Source organism: Chelonoidis abingdonii, chromosome 13, assembly GCF_003597395.2.
Source record: "Chelonoidis abingdonii isolate Lonesome George chromosome 13, CheloAbing_2.0, whole genome shotgun sequence".
In the NCBI taxonomy this organism is placed as follows: domain Eukaryota; kingdom Metazoa; phylum Chordata; order Testudines; family Testudinidae; genus Chelonoidis; species Chelonoidis abingdonii.
Window position 1 is genome coordinate 6,777,640 of NC_133781.1, and position 13,888 is coordinate 6,791,527.

The 13,888-nt window shown below is 44.7% G+C and overlaps 1 pseudogene; it reads right to left on the minus strand.

Annotated features, from left to right (window-relative positions):
• Positions 1 to 11,163, minus strand: part of LOC116838591 (uncharacterized) — a 44,687-nt pseudogene extending 33,524 nt beyond the window's left edge.
• Positions 11,164 to 13,888: the final 2,725 nt, after the last annotated feature.

Genomic DNA, 13,888 nt, shown 5'->3' on the forward strand with positions numbered 1-13,888 from the left:
CATGGACGCACAACGCCGAATTACTGTGCCTAGTGTGGCCGCATGAAATCAAATTTATAATATCAGTTTTATAAAACCGATTTTAGCTAATTCGATATTATCCCGTAGTGTAGACATGGCCTATTAGCTGCTTGCTGAATGCTTATTATTATCCCACCTGCAATGGGATAGAGCGGGGATGCTACAGTCCCGATAATGGAAGCAAGGCATTTGCACAATCAGATGGACTCCACTCACAGGTGTCTCGAATATGTCAATATGTGTGTGTACTGTATATGTGCATACATTGTTCATGCAGAGACATGAACAACTTTTGTGGTTACCTTTGAGGTTGCGGAAAAGATTTAAAACAATATAAATGTTATTTAAAAAAAAACTAGCGTATGGACAGCCTAGCATTTTGGTCTCCAAAGCTCAGACTATCCCCAGGGAAATTCAGGGAATATATCATAATGGGCCCTAGTGAGCAGTACAGCTACACTTGAAAAGAACTGACTCTAAAGTTACAAAGTACAATGCAAAATTCCATGAAGTTCTGAGCTGTACGTGTAGGAATGGTTGTGCCTCACACAAGTGCTAGGTCAATAATTGCACACCTAAGCTCCACACGCCCACTAACTTCAGAACAAGGGCTAGCTGCTTAGGAGCTTCACCAGCAGAGCTTAGCTGAACAGGTATATTAGCTGCCTAAGGAGGTGATGCTAGCTGCATACGGACAGGGTGTATTCCGTAAGCTGTGCAAGGCAACTAGTTCTGGGGGAATGTGATGGCCATTGTTAGGTGCACAATACAAAGTGAAAAAGTTAGCTGAACATTTAACCTGTGTGTAGACCCAGGCCAGTTGAGTACAGCAGAGTAGTAGAAGGGAGATATACTGGCCATGGATAAGCAGTTTTCTGTTCCCTGAGTGACCAGAGCAGGGGCTGCACTAGAGTAATCAGGAACCTGCTAGAACCAATTAAGACACTTGGAGCCAATTACGAACATACTAGAACCAATTATGGCAGGCAGACTAATCAGGACACCTGATTTAAAAAAGACCTCCCATCAGTTAGTGAGGAGGCAGTGAGAAGGTGTGCTGCTGGAGGACTGAAGAGTACAAACATAATCAGGCTTCAGGAGGAAGATCCTGCGCTGAGGATAAAGAAGGTGCTAGGGGGAGGCCATGGTAAGTTGCCCTGGGAGTTGTAGCTGACATGCAGCTGATACAGTAGACATTGTAGACAGCTGCTGTCCACAGGGCCCTGGGCTGGAACCAGGTGTAGAGAGTGGGCCCAGGTTCCCGCCATCCCCGATCGGACATAGGAGGAATTGACCTGGTCTGTGAACAACACCAGAAGGAAAGGTTTAATTTGGAAAGGGATCTGGCATGTCCCCGACACACTAGGTGGGACACAAAGACTATAGGGATTGTTCTCCCTTTCCCTCATGCTGGCCAGCGATAAGTTAGCTGAATGAACGGCAGGTCTGAGCCTCTAGCAGAAGTGGCCAAACTGAGGGCTGCCGTGAACCCCTGAGGCAAGCAAATCTGCCAAAAAGCGCAGGACCCACCAAAGCAGAGGAGAAACTTTGTCGCACCTGCTATTCTGTGAAGTCACAAGGGACCATTATTTCTAAACTGTGCAAATTTTTTACCTCCTTTCATAGATTCATAGACTCCAGGACTGGAAGGGACCTCGAGAGGTCAACGAGTCCAGTCCCCTGCCCTCATGGCAGGGCCAAATACTGTCTAGACCATCCCTGATAGACATTTATCTAACCTACTCTTAAATATCTCCAGAGATGGAGATTCCACAACCTCCCTAGGCAATTTATTCCAGTGTTTAACTACCCTGACAGTTAGGAACTTTTTCCTAATGTCCAACCTAAATCTCCCTTGCTGCAGTTTAAGCCCATTGCTTCTTGTTCTATCATTAGAGGCTAAGGTGAACAAGTTTTCTCCCTCCTCCTGATGACACCCTTTTAGATACCTGAAAACTGCTATCATGTCCCCTCTCAGTCTTCTCTCTTCCAAACTAAATAAACCCAATTCTTTCAGCCTTCCTTCATAGGTCATGTTCTCAAGACCTTTAATCATTCTTGTTGCTCTTCTCTGGACCCTCTCCAATTTCTCCACATCTTTCTTGAAATGCGGTGCCCAGAACTGGACACAATACTCCAGTTGAGGCCTAACCAGCGCAGAGTAGAGCGGAAGAATGACTTCTCGTGTCTTGTTTACAACACACCTGTTAATGCATCCCAGAATCACGTTTGCTTTTTTTGCAACAGTATCACACTGTTGACTCATATTTAGCTCGTGGTCCACTATGACCCCTAGATCTCTTTCTGCCATACTCCTTCCTAGACAGTCTCTTCCAATTCTGTATGTGTGAAACTGATTGTTCCTTCCTAAGTGGAGCACTTTGCATTTGTCTTTATTTTCTTCTGAGTTTTCTTCCTTATGAATTGAATCCAAGTATCCGCAACATTCACTGACTGCCTCTGGAGATGTTATGAGTTTCCAGACTAATACATTGGCCTTAGCTATGTTTTTAACAATATTTATGATTTAACTTCTCTTTTTCAACTAAACACAAATTGCTCCTTAGTGGTATGTATTATTCTGTAAAACATCAGTAACCTCTCCCTGCACTTATTACACAGGAACACTTACATTGATCTGTGAACCTGTGGGCTCAGTACAGGTACTCTATCTGGGTTTTATTTCTTACACAGTCACACAAATTGGAGGTAATTGTTCCATTCTACTCAGCACCAGTGAGGCCTCAACTGGAGTTCTGTGTCCAGCTTTGGGCACCACACTTTAAGAAAAATATGAGCAAATTGGAAGGAGTCCAGAAGAGAGCAACAAAAATGATGAAAGGTTTAGAAAACATGACTTGTGAGGAAAGGTTGAAAGGGAGTCTTGAATTTAATCTAGAGAAGAGAAGGTTGAGGGAGGACATGATGACAGCCTTCAAACTGATAAAAGGCTGTAAAGAAGAGATGATCAGCTGTTCTCCATGTCCACAGATGGTAGAAAAAGAAATAATGGGCTTAGTTTGTCACAAGGGAGATTCAGGTTGGATAGCAGGGAAACTTTTTAACCATAAGGACAGTATGTTCTAGAACAGGTTACCTAGCGAGGTTGTGGAATCTCTGTCACTGGAGGTTTTTAAGAACAGGTTAGACAAACACCTGTCAGGTATAGCCTAGGTTTACTTAATCTTTTCATTGGGGGTAACAGATTAAATGATTTCTTGAGTTCCCCACCAGCCCTTCATTTCTATGATTCTGTGAAGCTGCTAACAGCTGCATTGATTCCTGGCACACCAGCCCTACTGCCCCATGTGACCCCCTGCATCTTTATACATGGCTGCAGACAGATCTCTCATCTAGACTCAGACACCACACACTTTATCTCACAGCACACAGGGGAAATGCTAAATGGTAAAAGAAATAAATTAAATGAAACATTTACATCTGTGATTGCCTTTTTTGCCTTCTCTTCAGCATTTCTTGCCTCTTAAATGGCCTCCTCCACCTCACTTTGGATTTGGGCAATATCGGTTTCCAGCTTCTTCTTTGTATTCATAAGGGTGGTGTTCTACAAAAGAGAGAGAGAGTGAAGTAGCTCTTGAGTCTCTGATCCTTTGTCCTGGGAAAAGATATGAAAAGATCCTGGAATTATTATTGTTTATTACTCGGTGTTTCTGTAGAACCAGGAATGTGTATAGCCCTGCAATGTGAGCTACCTGGGTATGCAGGAGCAGCACACGCTCAGTGGTGTCCATGAGCTCCTGTTCAGCCACTTTCCTGCTCCTCTCTGACTGTTCCAAAGCTGTCCTCAGCTCCTCAGTTTCACCCTGAATCAAGTTAGCTCTGCGCTCAGCCATGGCCACCTGCTCCTTCAGGTCGTCTTGGCCTCGGAGAGCATCATCCAAGTGCAGTTGCATGTCCTACATATAAAGAAGAGTTGATTTTGTTACTGAGCATCCTGGCTACTGTTTGTATGATTCATAAAAAAGTATCAGTTGGAGAGTTAAATCAAAGACCTTGAGCACTTCTTGGATGTTCTGCAAGTGCTTCTGTGCCTCTGCAGCCTGGGGACTAGCATGGCTCAGCTGGATCTCCATTTCATTCAGATCCCCTTCCATCTTCTGCTTTATCCTCAAGGCTTTGTTTCTGCTCTGTATTTCTGCATCTAGAGCACTCTGCATGGTTTCCATGGTTCCTCTTTAACTGATAGATCATTGAGAAAGATGAAGAAATCAATCAATTTCTGATTTCACTTGGGTCAGTTCAAACTGAACTCGAAGAATTTTGGCCTCTTCATGCTCAAGAGTTGCCTTTAGGAGAGTGGGTAATAATGCAAAAATTAAATTTCAGAAAAACAATATTCTTTGGGGTCCATTCTCCCAGTGATCTGATTAGGTGGCACTAGCAATGGTCAGTCACATAAATGCTCTGTGCAAGTCCAGAACCCTGCACAGAATATTCCTCTCTTCCTCGGATATTTCAAATGAACTCACCTCTGCCTTTTCCAAAGTCATCTGCATATCAGATTTTTTATCTCAATCTGTTTTTTGGCCTTTTCAAGCTCATGGATGGTTTTGCCATTTTCTGCAATTTCCTCAGTAAAGTCAGCTATTTCCACTATGAAATAAACACCACAAATGGCATAAAGTGAAAAGGAGCCAGAGAAAAGTGAGAAGTTCTAAAATGTAGCTGGAGTGACTGAGTGACTGTGTATCCCTTATACAGATACACATGGGAAAATAAAATAGATAAAGCTGCAGAATGTACAGCTAATACAGACTAGGGACATCAAAAGAGTTAGGACAAATGCCTCAGTGAAGCTTTAGATAGCTCCTGTCCTATCCACACGCTGGAGGGAATTTTAATGATGGTGTCTGTTTATCCCACTAGTTTGACAACATTGTACTTCTTAATATTTGTTAGCATCACTTCTGCAACTTTCAAAAAGCTGAGTTGCTAGTGACATCAGGTCAGATTCTTGAGTACTGCTTTCTATTGCCAGGATTTCTGGCACCGCAGCAAGATACCTGATGGGCCAGTGGGCATGTAGACATTTTGGGGATATGGACTGGACAGTAAAAATCTCAGTATTTCTAGGCTTCCATGGCACTGTATCCTGGCTACAGTAGGTCTTATGGCTAAGAGCCAGATTTTCAAAGGTATTTGGGTGCCTAACAATACAGAACAAACAATACAGAACTTAATAGGATTTTCAAAAACGCCTATGTGCCTAACTCTCTTTGAAAATCTGGCACTAAAGCATATAACTGAGAGCCAGGGTTTCTGCTTTATTTTCCTGATTCTGTCCAGACTTGCTCTTTGACCTTGGGAGAGTCACTTTAACTTCTCTGTGTTAAAATGGGGCTTTGTAAGGGCTCTGAGATCCTTGGCCACAAATGGCATCAGAAGTGCAAATTATTATACTGAATGTCTCTTATGTATTGTTCATTATCATTGTTCTAACAGGAATATGAAAAGGAAACAAGCCGCCCAAAGACAACCACTTACTGTAAATTCTTGGTTTCTCGTTTGATTGTTTCAAGTTGATCCAAGGTTTCCTCATAGGCATATTTCATTTTGAAAAGTTCTGTGCTTAGTGACTGTGATTCCTTTAAGGAAGCTTCCAGCTCAGACTGGCTCTCCTCATACTTTGCCTTCCACTCAGCCAGAACCTGAAAGACATCAAGATGGTTGATTAACTACCAGTGTTTAAAACTGTTGTTTACTTTGTTCATGTCTCCATATCATCTGAAACCCATTTTACTACATGGCCACCTTCTGAAGGATCTACAGATGATTAGGCTCTTCTACAGCCCCAATTTTTTCTTGGGTGAGGTCTGTAGATTTGGGCCCTTGACAAGTTTAAAAGGTACCATTGCTCATCTCAAATCTCATATGGCACCTTGTCAAAAATCCTCTGTTTCTCGTCAAGAGCAGCTGCCAGTGAATTTTCTCTCTCAACATCAATCACCAGGTTCTCCACTTCGTCTTGGAACCTCTGCTTAGTCTTTTCCAGTGAAGCACATTTAGAATTCACAGCTTCAGCTTGTTCCTCAGCTTCTTGCAGGCACTGAGCAACTTTTTTCCTTAAAGAAAGTAAATAATAATCAACTTATGTATTTAAGTACATGCTCTTCTAACACTTTACCCTGCTTCTAAATCTTTACATCTGGATGCATGTCTTCACAAGAAACTGAAGCACCAGGGAAGCCCAATGATTAATCTGGTATTCTTTCTCCAATAGCAGCCAAAGTCAGAGACCTTCTAGAATTAGACAGCTCCTGACGGTGACCCAGTAAGAGTGAAGAGAAGTGTAAAAGCCTCACAATGCACTTGCTTGTGCAATATTATAACGCAGGTGCAAATTTCATTCTGAGTATATCTAGTGAAGAAATTATGACCTAAAACATGAGGACTGATAGTCTTTGTAATAGCTTTGATAGCTAGTGGAACTGCTATTCTTATATATTTACAAGTTTAATTTGTTTTCTAAACTTACTAAACAGTTGTCCTGAGACCAGGCAGAATTAAGGAAGTCTCTGTGCTATTCCAGTGTCATTGTTCTTTTCAGGGCAGTCATTGTGAAAATAAAACACACTAGAAATTTGGTCCTAACTGTATGTGATATTGCTTGGTCTGTGCAGTTAATAAATTGATTCAATGTCAAATGCATTGTTGTTCCCATTACAATAAATGATTAAGTTATTTGAACTACAGAAGATTCATGAAATCTCAGGTGAAATGATGCAGTGTCTTACAATAAGAGGCTCTATATTTAGTCCAATAGATACTAGAGAAAATTTGGACAATTCCAGCCCTCCCGCCACCCCAGCACACATGTGGCCTCTTCGAATTCCTCTGTACGCCGAATGGCATCTGTCTCGTATTTGATTCTCCACTGGGCAACTTCCCTGTTGCAGGGCATGTTGCAGCTCACCCTTGGCTTCCTGCTCCTCCTTATATTGCTCCCGGAGCAAGTCGCAGTCATGGCAAGCAGACTGCAAGGCGTGGGCCAGTGCATTCTTAGCCTACAAATTGAACAAAATACTATCAACTTGTAACTGACTGCACTTGGGCCATGGACAGTGAATGAACCCAGATCCTCCCACACTCAAAGCATGTGCCTCTAGTGCTTCAGCAAAAGACTAAGTCCCCTAGCTCAGTGGTTCTCAACCAAGGGTACATGTACTCTTGAGGATACACAGCGGTCTTCCAGGGGTACATCAACTCATCTAGATATTTGCCTAGTTTTACAACGTTACATGAAAATCACTAGCGAAGTCAGTACAAACTAAAATTTCATACAATGACATGTTTATACTCCTCTGCATACTATACACTTACATGTAAGCACAATATTTATATTCCAATTGATTTATTTTACAATTACATGGTAAAAATGAGAAAGAAGCAATTTTTCAGTAATAATGTGCTGTGACACTTTTTTATTTTATGTCTGAAGGAGTATGGTATGGCAGAAAGAGATCTAGGGGTCATAGTGGACCACAAGCTAAATATGAGTCAACAGTGTGGGATACTGTTGCAAAAAAAGCAAACATGATTCTGGGATGCATTAACAGGTGTGTTGTAAACAAGAAACGAGAAGTCATTTTTCCACTCTACTCTGCGCCGCTTAGGCCTCAACTGGAGTATTGTGTCCAGTTCTGGGCACCACATTTTAAGAAAGATATGGAGAGGATCCAGAGAAGAGCAACAAGAATGATTAAAGGTCTTGAGAACATGACCTATGAAGGAAGGCTGAAAGAATTGGGTTTATTTAGTTTGGAAAAGAGAAGACTGAGAGGGGACATGATAGCAGTTTTCAGGTATCTAAAAGGGTGTCATCAGGAGGAGGGAGAAAACTTGTTCACCTTAGCCTCTAATGATAGAACAAGAAGCAATGGGCTTAAACTGCAGCAAGGGAGATTTAGGTTGGACATTAGGAAAAAGTTCCTAACTGTCAGGGTAGTTAAACACTGGAATAAATTGCCTAGGGAGGTTGTGGAATCTCCATCTCTGGAGATATTTAAGAGTAGGTTAGATAAATGTCTATCAGGGATGGTCTAGACAGTATTTGGCCCTGCCATGAGGGCAGGGGACTGGACTCGATGACCTCTTGAGGTCCCTTCCAGTCCTATGAATCTATGAATTTATAGACATGTAGTTTTTAAGTGACATGTAATGTGGGGGTATACAAGACAAATCAGACCCCTGAAAGGGGTACAGTAGGCTGGAAAGGTTGAGAGCCACTGCCATACCTATTGCTGACTCATGAATCTCTTATGTGGACTGATCACTAGGAGAAGACAAAGATGAATGCTCCGTATTGTGGGCTGTATATCTCCCTGACTGGAAATGCTCGACACTGGGAGGTTACAGATCAACAATTTTAAGACTAAGATCCAGGGGACAAGTTACCTACAAGTGAAATTAATTTTAGTGGGTCACCATCAGAGACCTTCTAGAATTAGACAGGACTCCTGTTAAACTATGAACATTCTATTCTTTACTGTGTATATCTCTCCAGAATGACAATATATGGTATTAAGATTTAGGCTTCAATGCTTACAATGCATCAATGCTGCATTTAAAAGATGAAGATTTAGATTCAATGCTGTTTCAAATGTAGAATATAAAATGTTTTCTTAATAAAATCAGGTCCAATATTTCCTTAGCGTTTAGCATCCACTCAACAGTTATTAATACCTTGGTCTCTTCCTCTAGCTGCCTCTTCAGTTCCTCTGGTTGCTGAGTAAGTGCATGCTTGCTTCTGGATAGCTGGAACAATATGCTTTCCTTTTCCTCTAGCTGACCTTCTCAGTTCACCTGTTACCAGAGAAGATACATTTCTATCACTTCCTGTTTTAAACAGCTTGAAAGCCATCATCTAATAGGAAAAATAGCCAGCATTAATGAGAAATTCCATACCTGCTCCAGGTCCAGGTTAAAGACAAATCCTAGAATCTGTTAGTGCATACACTAAATGGCCTGCCTTTCACAGACACACAGATCCAATGGGACATGCCATTTCTTTCGTCATTCTACACAGTACATTTACCCAGGACAAAAATACTTTCTGGAGTTAGCATTGGATGTTCCCAGTGTCATTCATGAACCCTCTACTTTGGGTAGATTTCTGGCAAGGCAACTAGTTTTGTGCTCTGTGGGGTGCAGGCTTTGGGAGGGAGTTTGGGTGCAGTAGAGGGCTCAGATCTGGGGCAGGACTGCAGTAGTGGGTGAGGGGTGTGGGCTCCGTCCAGGAGGTGCTTACCTCAGGCGGCTCCCGGGCAGCAGTGCAGCAGGACTAAGGCAGGTTCCCTGCCTTCCCTGGACCTGTGCCACTCTCGGAAGTGGCCAGCAAATCCCTATGGCCCCTGGGGGGAGACAGGGTGTTCTGCGCGCTGCCCCTGCCCGTAGGCACCACCCCCGCAGCTCCCATTGGCTGCAGTTCCTGGCCAATGGGAGCTGTGGAGTCACGCTTGGGGCAGCACATAGACCCTCCACCCACCCTTCCAGCCCCAGGGATGTGCTGGCCACTTCCAGGAGTGGCGTGGGTCTAGGTCAGGCAGGGAGCCTGCCTTAGCCTTGCTGCGCTTCCAGACTTTTAGCACCTAAAATTTCCCAGTTTGGTTTCAGTAGCCTCTGGGAGATAGAGCCCGATTCCGGGAGACTCCTAGCGAAACCAGGAGAGTTGGCAATCATAGTCCTCTGTTGAGGCAGATATTTCAAATAATGACTAGCATTTTTGCAGAGCAGAAAAAGCCCGGATTGGTCCACTTCCTGATAGGTCCCATCCCTGCATCCACAGTTGATTGGTCCATTCCCTTGCAGCCACAGCTGCCAGATCCCGCCCAACCAGGCCCTGGAACCCAGCCCTGGGGAGGTGGGCACAGGAATGTGCTGATTGATGGCTGTTGCTGAATCCTGAGCTTCCACCAGCCACCCTGCCACCACAATGGGGAGCAACACTGCCCCCCACCTCCAGTGAGTACCCCACCACAAGTACCTCTTACAGCACCCCCAAGTGTACCTCCCCAGATTCCACCCTCCCCCGCCCCCCTGCCCGGCAGTGTACTTGTTTGGGTATGTGGTAACCCTATGGACTGTGTATGCTGAATCCCCTCCCATCTCCTACATGCCACCTGAACTGCAAATGAGCCATCCCACTAAGCAGCTGTGCATACACCAACCTAGGGAAGCAGGGACTGAGCAGGATTTTCCCTCCAATTGCTGGTTCCAGCTGCTGGAGCCACTGTGGGGCCAGACACCAGAGCTGAGAGCAGGGTGATTATGCTTCTGTGCTCTGAATGCTAAACCTTCTGGAGCCCAGGCAGCATGGAGGAGGAGCAGGCTGGCTGGAATGTAGAGGGGTGAAGGAGTTCTGGGGTGGGTGGGAAGAGATGCAGGGAGAGGGAGAGATACAAACCTGGCAGGGGTGGATAGGGGATGTGGACGGAGGAGAACAGATGAGAGGGGGAAAGGGCACACATGGGAGAGACACGCAAGAGCTGGGGGCGGGATAGGATAGGACCAGAGCAGGGTAACTTGGACAGGAGCTAGGGACAGGCAGGAGAAGAGGGGAGAGAGCAGGAGGAATTGGGTGGGGGGAGCTAGGTGGAGATAGCAGCAGGGGAGGGGAAGAGGCAGGGACTGAAAGGGGGATAGGAGCAGAAGGGAGCAGATAGAGGCTTGGGGGGGCAGAGACACAAGGCTTGGTAACCACTAGAGAACACTCCCCTCTAGATCTGAACTAGTCTTCAATTATGTGATCAAATGCTGGTTCCCTGGATATGGAGCCAAACATAGGCAGCACATCCTGAATGATACCTGCAGTGACAGAGCTTAGGGAGTCCTGCCAGCTCTCTACAGTCCTCTTTGACTTCCTGGAGTCCCTTCATACATGGCCAGCATGGAAACCCCAGGCAGATGGCTAAGCCCTACTCGAGGTGCAGCTAATGCTGGCCAGGCCTAGGCTAGGGCTGAGTCATAGAGGGCCAAGGCTTGTGTAACAGAGTCTGCCATTACAAATAGGCAGTGGAGAATCAACAGCTGATGAAAGAACAAGAGAATCCTCCCTGCCTGCTCCCTCATCCTACCACATCTCACCTCCCCTGCAGGCAGGAGGGCTTCATGCTTGGCTTCCATTGAGGCCAGGGGGCACGGGGCACCAGAAGGGACCTTGCAAGCAGCTTTCTCGTCTAGCACAAGAGGGGAGCTGGCCCCTGGGGTGGGAGTGCAACATGCCTCCCACCAAAAATGGAAAACAAGAGAAAATCAGGGATCAAGGATCCAATACACCTTTTCTCAATTAGTTATTCATGAAAAATCTACATTCAGAAATCCATAGTTAAGATTAAATTAAAATAAATCTAAACATGTTAAACTATGGAAATGCACAGGTAAGGCAACCATTGGACTCATGGGGAAGGGTTCTGACCAAAAGAGCTTGGTCAGTAAGACTGCTGAAAGCATGTGGTGAAAAAACTTTGCATTGAATCTAACATAAGTTAATCGAACATAAATTAATCACCAGTTCACATTTTATCTTTATTCTTTTGCAACCATTTCTGATTTTGGCTGGATTATTACTTGTATTCACTTAAAATCTCTCTCTTTTTGTAATTAGTACATTTGTTGTATTGTTTTATCTAATCCTGTGTGTTCAAGTTGAAGTGTCTGGATAACTCCATTTGGGGTGACAAGTTGTGTGCATATTATACCCTTCAAGGAATAATGCACTCAATATATTTGTACTGTCCAGGAGAGGGCTGGGCAGTACAGGACATATAGTTCTGGGGGGAAAGCTGGGACTAGGAGTGTGTTGGGGATAACCCTGTGGTAATCTTTAAGGCTAGTAAGAGCACAGGCATGACTACCTGCAGCACACGCAGACATGGCTGGGGTGAATTACATGCTGGAGGGTATTCCATGGAAGTTTCCTCCATTTTATACTAGTCTAAAGTAGGCCACAATGGAGGAAAGGTGAAAGAGCCCCCTCAGTCTGATCTAACAGCCAGAATCTGTATTTCTGTGAGTGGATTTTAGCCAGCAGAACAGATGTGTTTAACACTTTGTCCCATACAAAACGAGAGAGTATGAATCGAGCACATCTGAAAATCATGATCACTGTGATCTGATAAACATGCATTTTGTGAAAATGCAATTTTAAAAGATGATTTTTCAGCAATGACCATTACAATGATACATAAATAAGGGGCACTCCTAAGAGACTCCAATAACAACTGAGGTTAGTCAGGAGCTCTCCTCACCCAAGCAGATTCCCAGCAGTGCTCAGTTTTCAATAGAGTAAAATCAAGTTACAGCATTCCCTGGGCCTGGCCAGTCAAAGGCCAGATTTTCAAAGGAGCTCAGCACCAGCTGAAAATCTGGCCACTTTAGTTAGGTGACTAAATGGATGCTAAGCACTGCTGAAAATCTGACCCTAGACACGGAGCGAGATGTCAGTCACATAAAAGTCAGGGATTCTGCCCAAAGGGGCTTTCTCAAGGTAAAAGTGGATAATTCTCTAATTATGATTGCAAAAAATATTGCAGTGTCAGTAATAATCTTTCTATTCCCAGCTTATCAGGGAAGCACATTTAACTGTAATTACAGAGCACCATGAAGCTGACAATTATTACTATCCAGGTGTCCCATAGCATAGCTTGCACTGCAGAAGAGATGTCCGTGAAAGGGACTCACACATCCATAGCGCACCTTGTGCAGACCTGGAGCAACGCTTCTCACTGTGTCACTGCATCAACATTCAGCCCATATTACCAGCTAAGGACGTGAAGAACTGATTGAAAAATAACTTTTGGTCAGCTAAATTGACATTCCCTGCCTCTTTTGGCTTCCTCTTCACTTAATTTGCATTCTGCAATTCTATTGGTTGAAATGAGCTAGTGGAGTGAGGTCCATTCAAGGGGTCTCATTGACAGATTACTTGCCCTGCTAGGGCCTCATGTCTGGGTGTGCCCTAGCACAGCACTGAGCTGAGGGTTGGGTCAGATGAGGCTTAAGACAACTTTGAAACTCCCAGGTTTCGGGGTTGGCCATGGGCTGCCTCAAGGTGGCGCTAAATTACATTTGACTGCAACTGTCCCAAGGGCCTGTTGTGGCAGCAAAAAATAGCCAGAGTGCAGCAGTGCTCTGGCTTTCCTCCTGCCCCAGCCATGCCTCCAACATGCCCTCTACTCTCCTGCCTTCTGCTTCTCCCACCTTCACCCCAGTATGTGCCCTTCACTCCCATATTGCAAACACCAAGCCCCCTGCTAGCCCCACAGACCCTACACACTTCCAAGTAATAGCCACAAGACCATCTGCCCAGCACCACCAACCAAGAGAAACACGCGCTCCCTCTGTATGCGACACAAGAGGGCTCTTCATTCTGGCAAAGGGAAAACAAAAGCCAATGGATAGAAGTTGAAGTCAGCAAAGTGAAAACTGGAAATAAGAATCAAATTTGTAACAGTGAAGGAAAGTAATCACTGAAATTAATAATCAGAGGGTATGGGGGGAGGGGGAGGCTCCGTTAATGCACAAGTACAGGATCCAGGGTGAATGCAACAGCATAGCGCAGCCAATGGCACGTCATGGCCCCAAAAATGTGTGCCTAGGGAGGTTAGCATCCTGCCTCCTGAGGTCTGCTAGTGCTGGTTATCAGGAGGTGGGGAGAGCATGTGACTCCGTATGGGGAACGCAATACAGCCTGCTCGGCCAGGGCTTCCTCAGCCATTCTGCCCAGTGGCGGCACAACCCAGCGCACCCCTACAGGCACAGTGAAAAGCACAGTTGCTTTTTGGTTCTTTATCTTTCTGGGAGCAAATCTTTCAGTTCATTGTGCAATGAATGAGGCTGGATGGGTGGT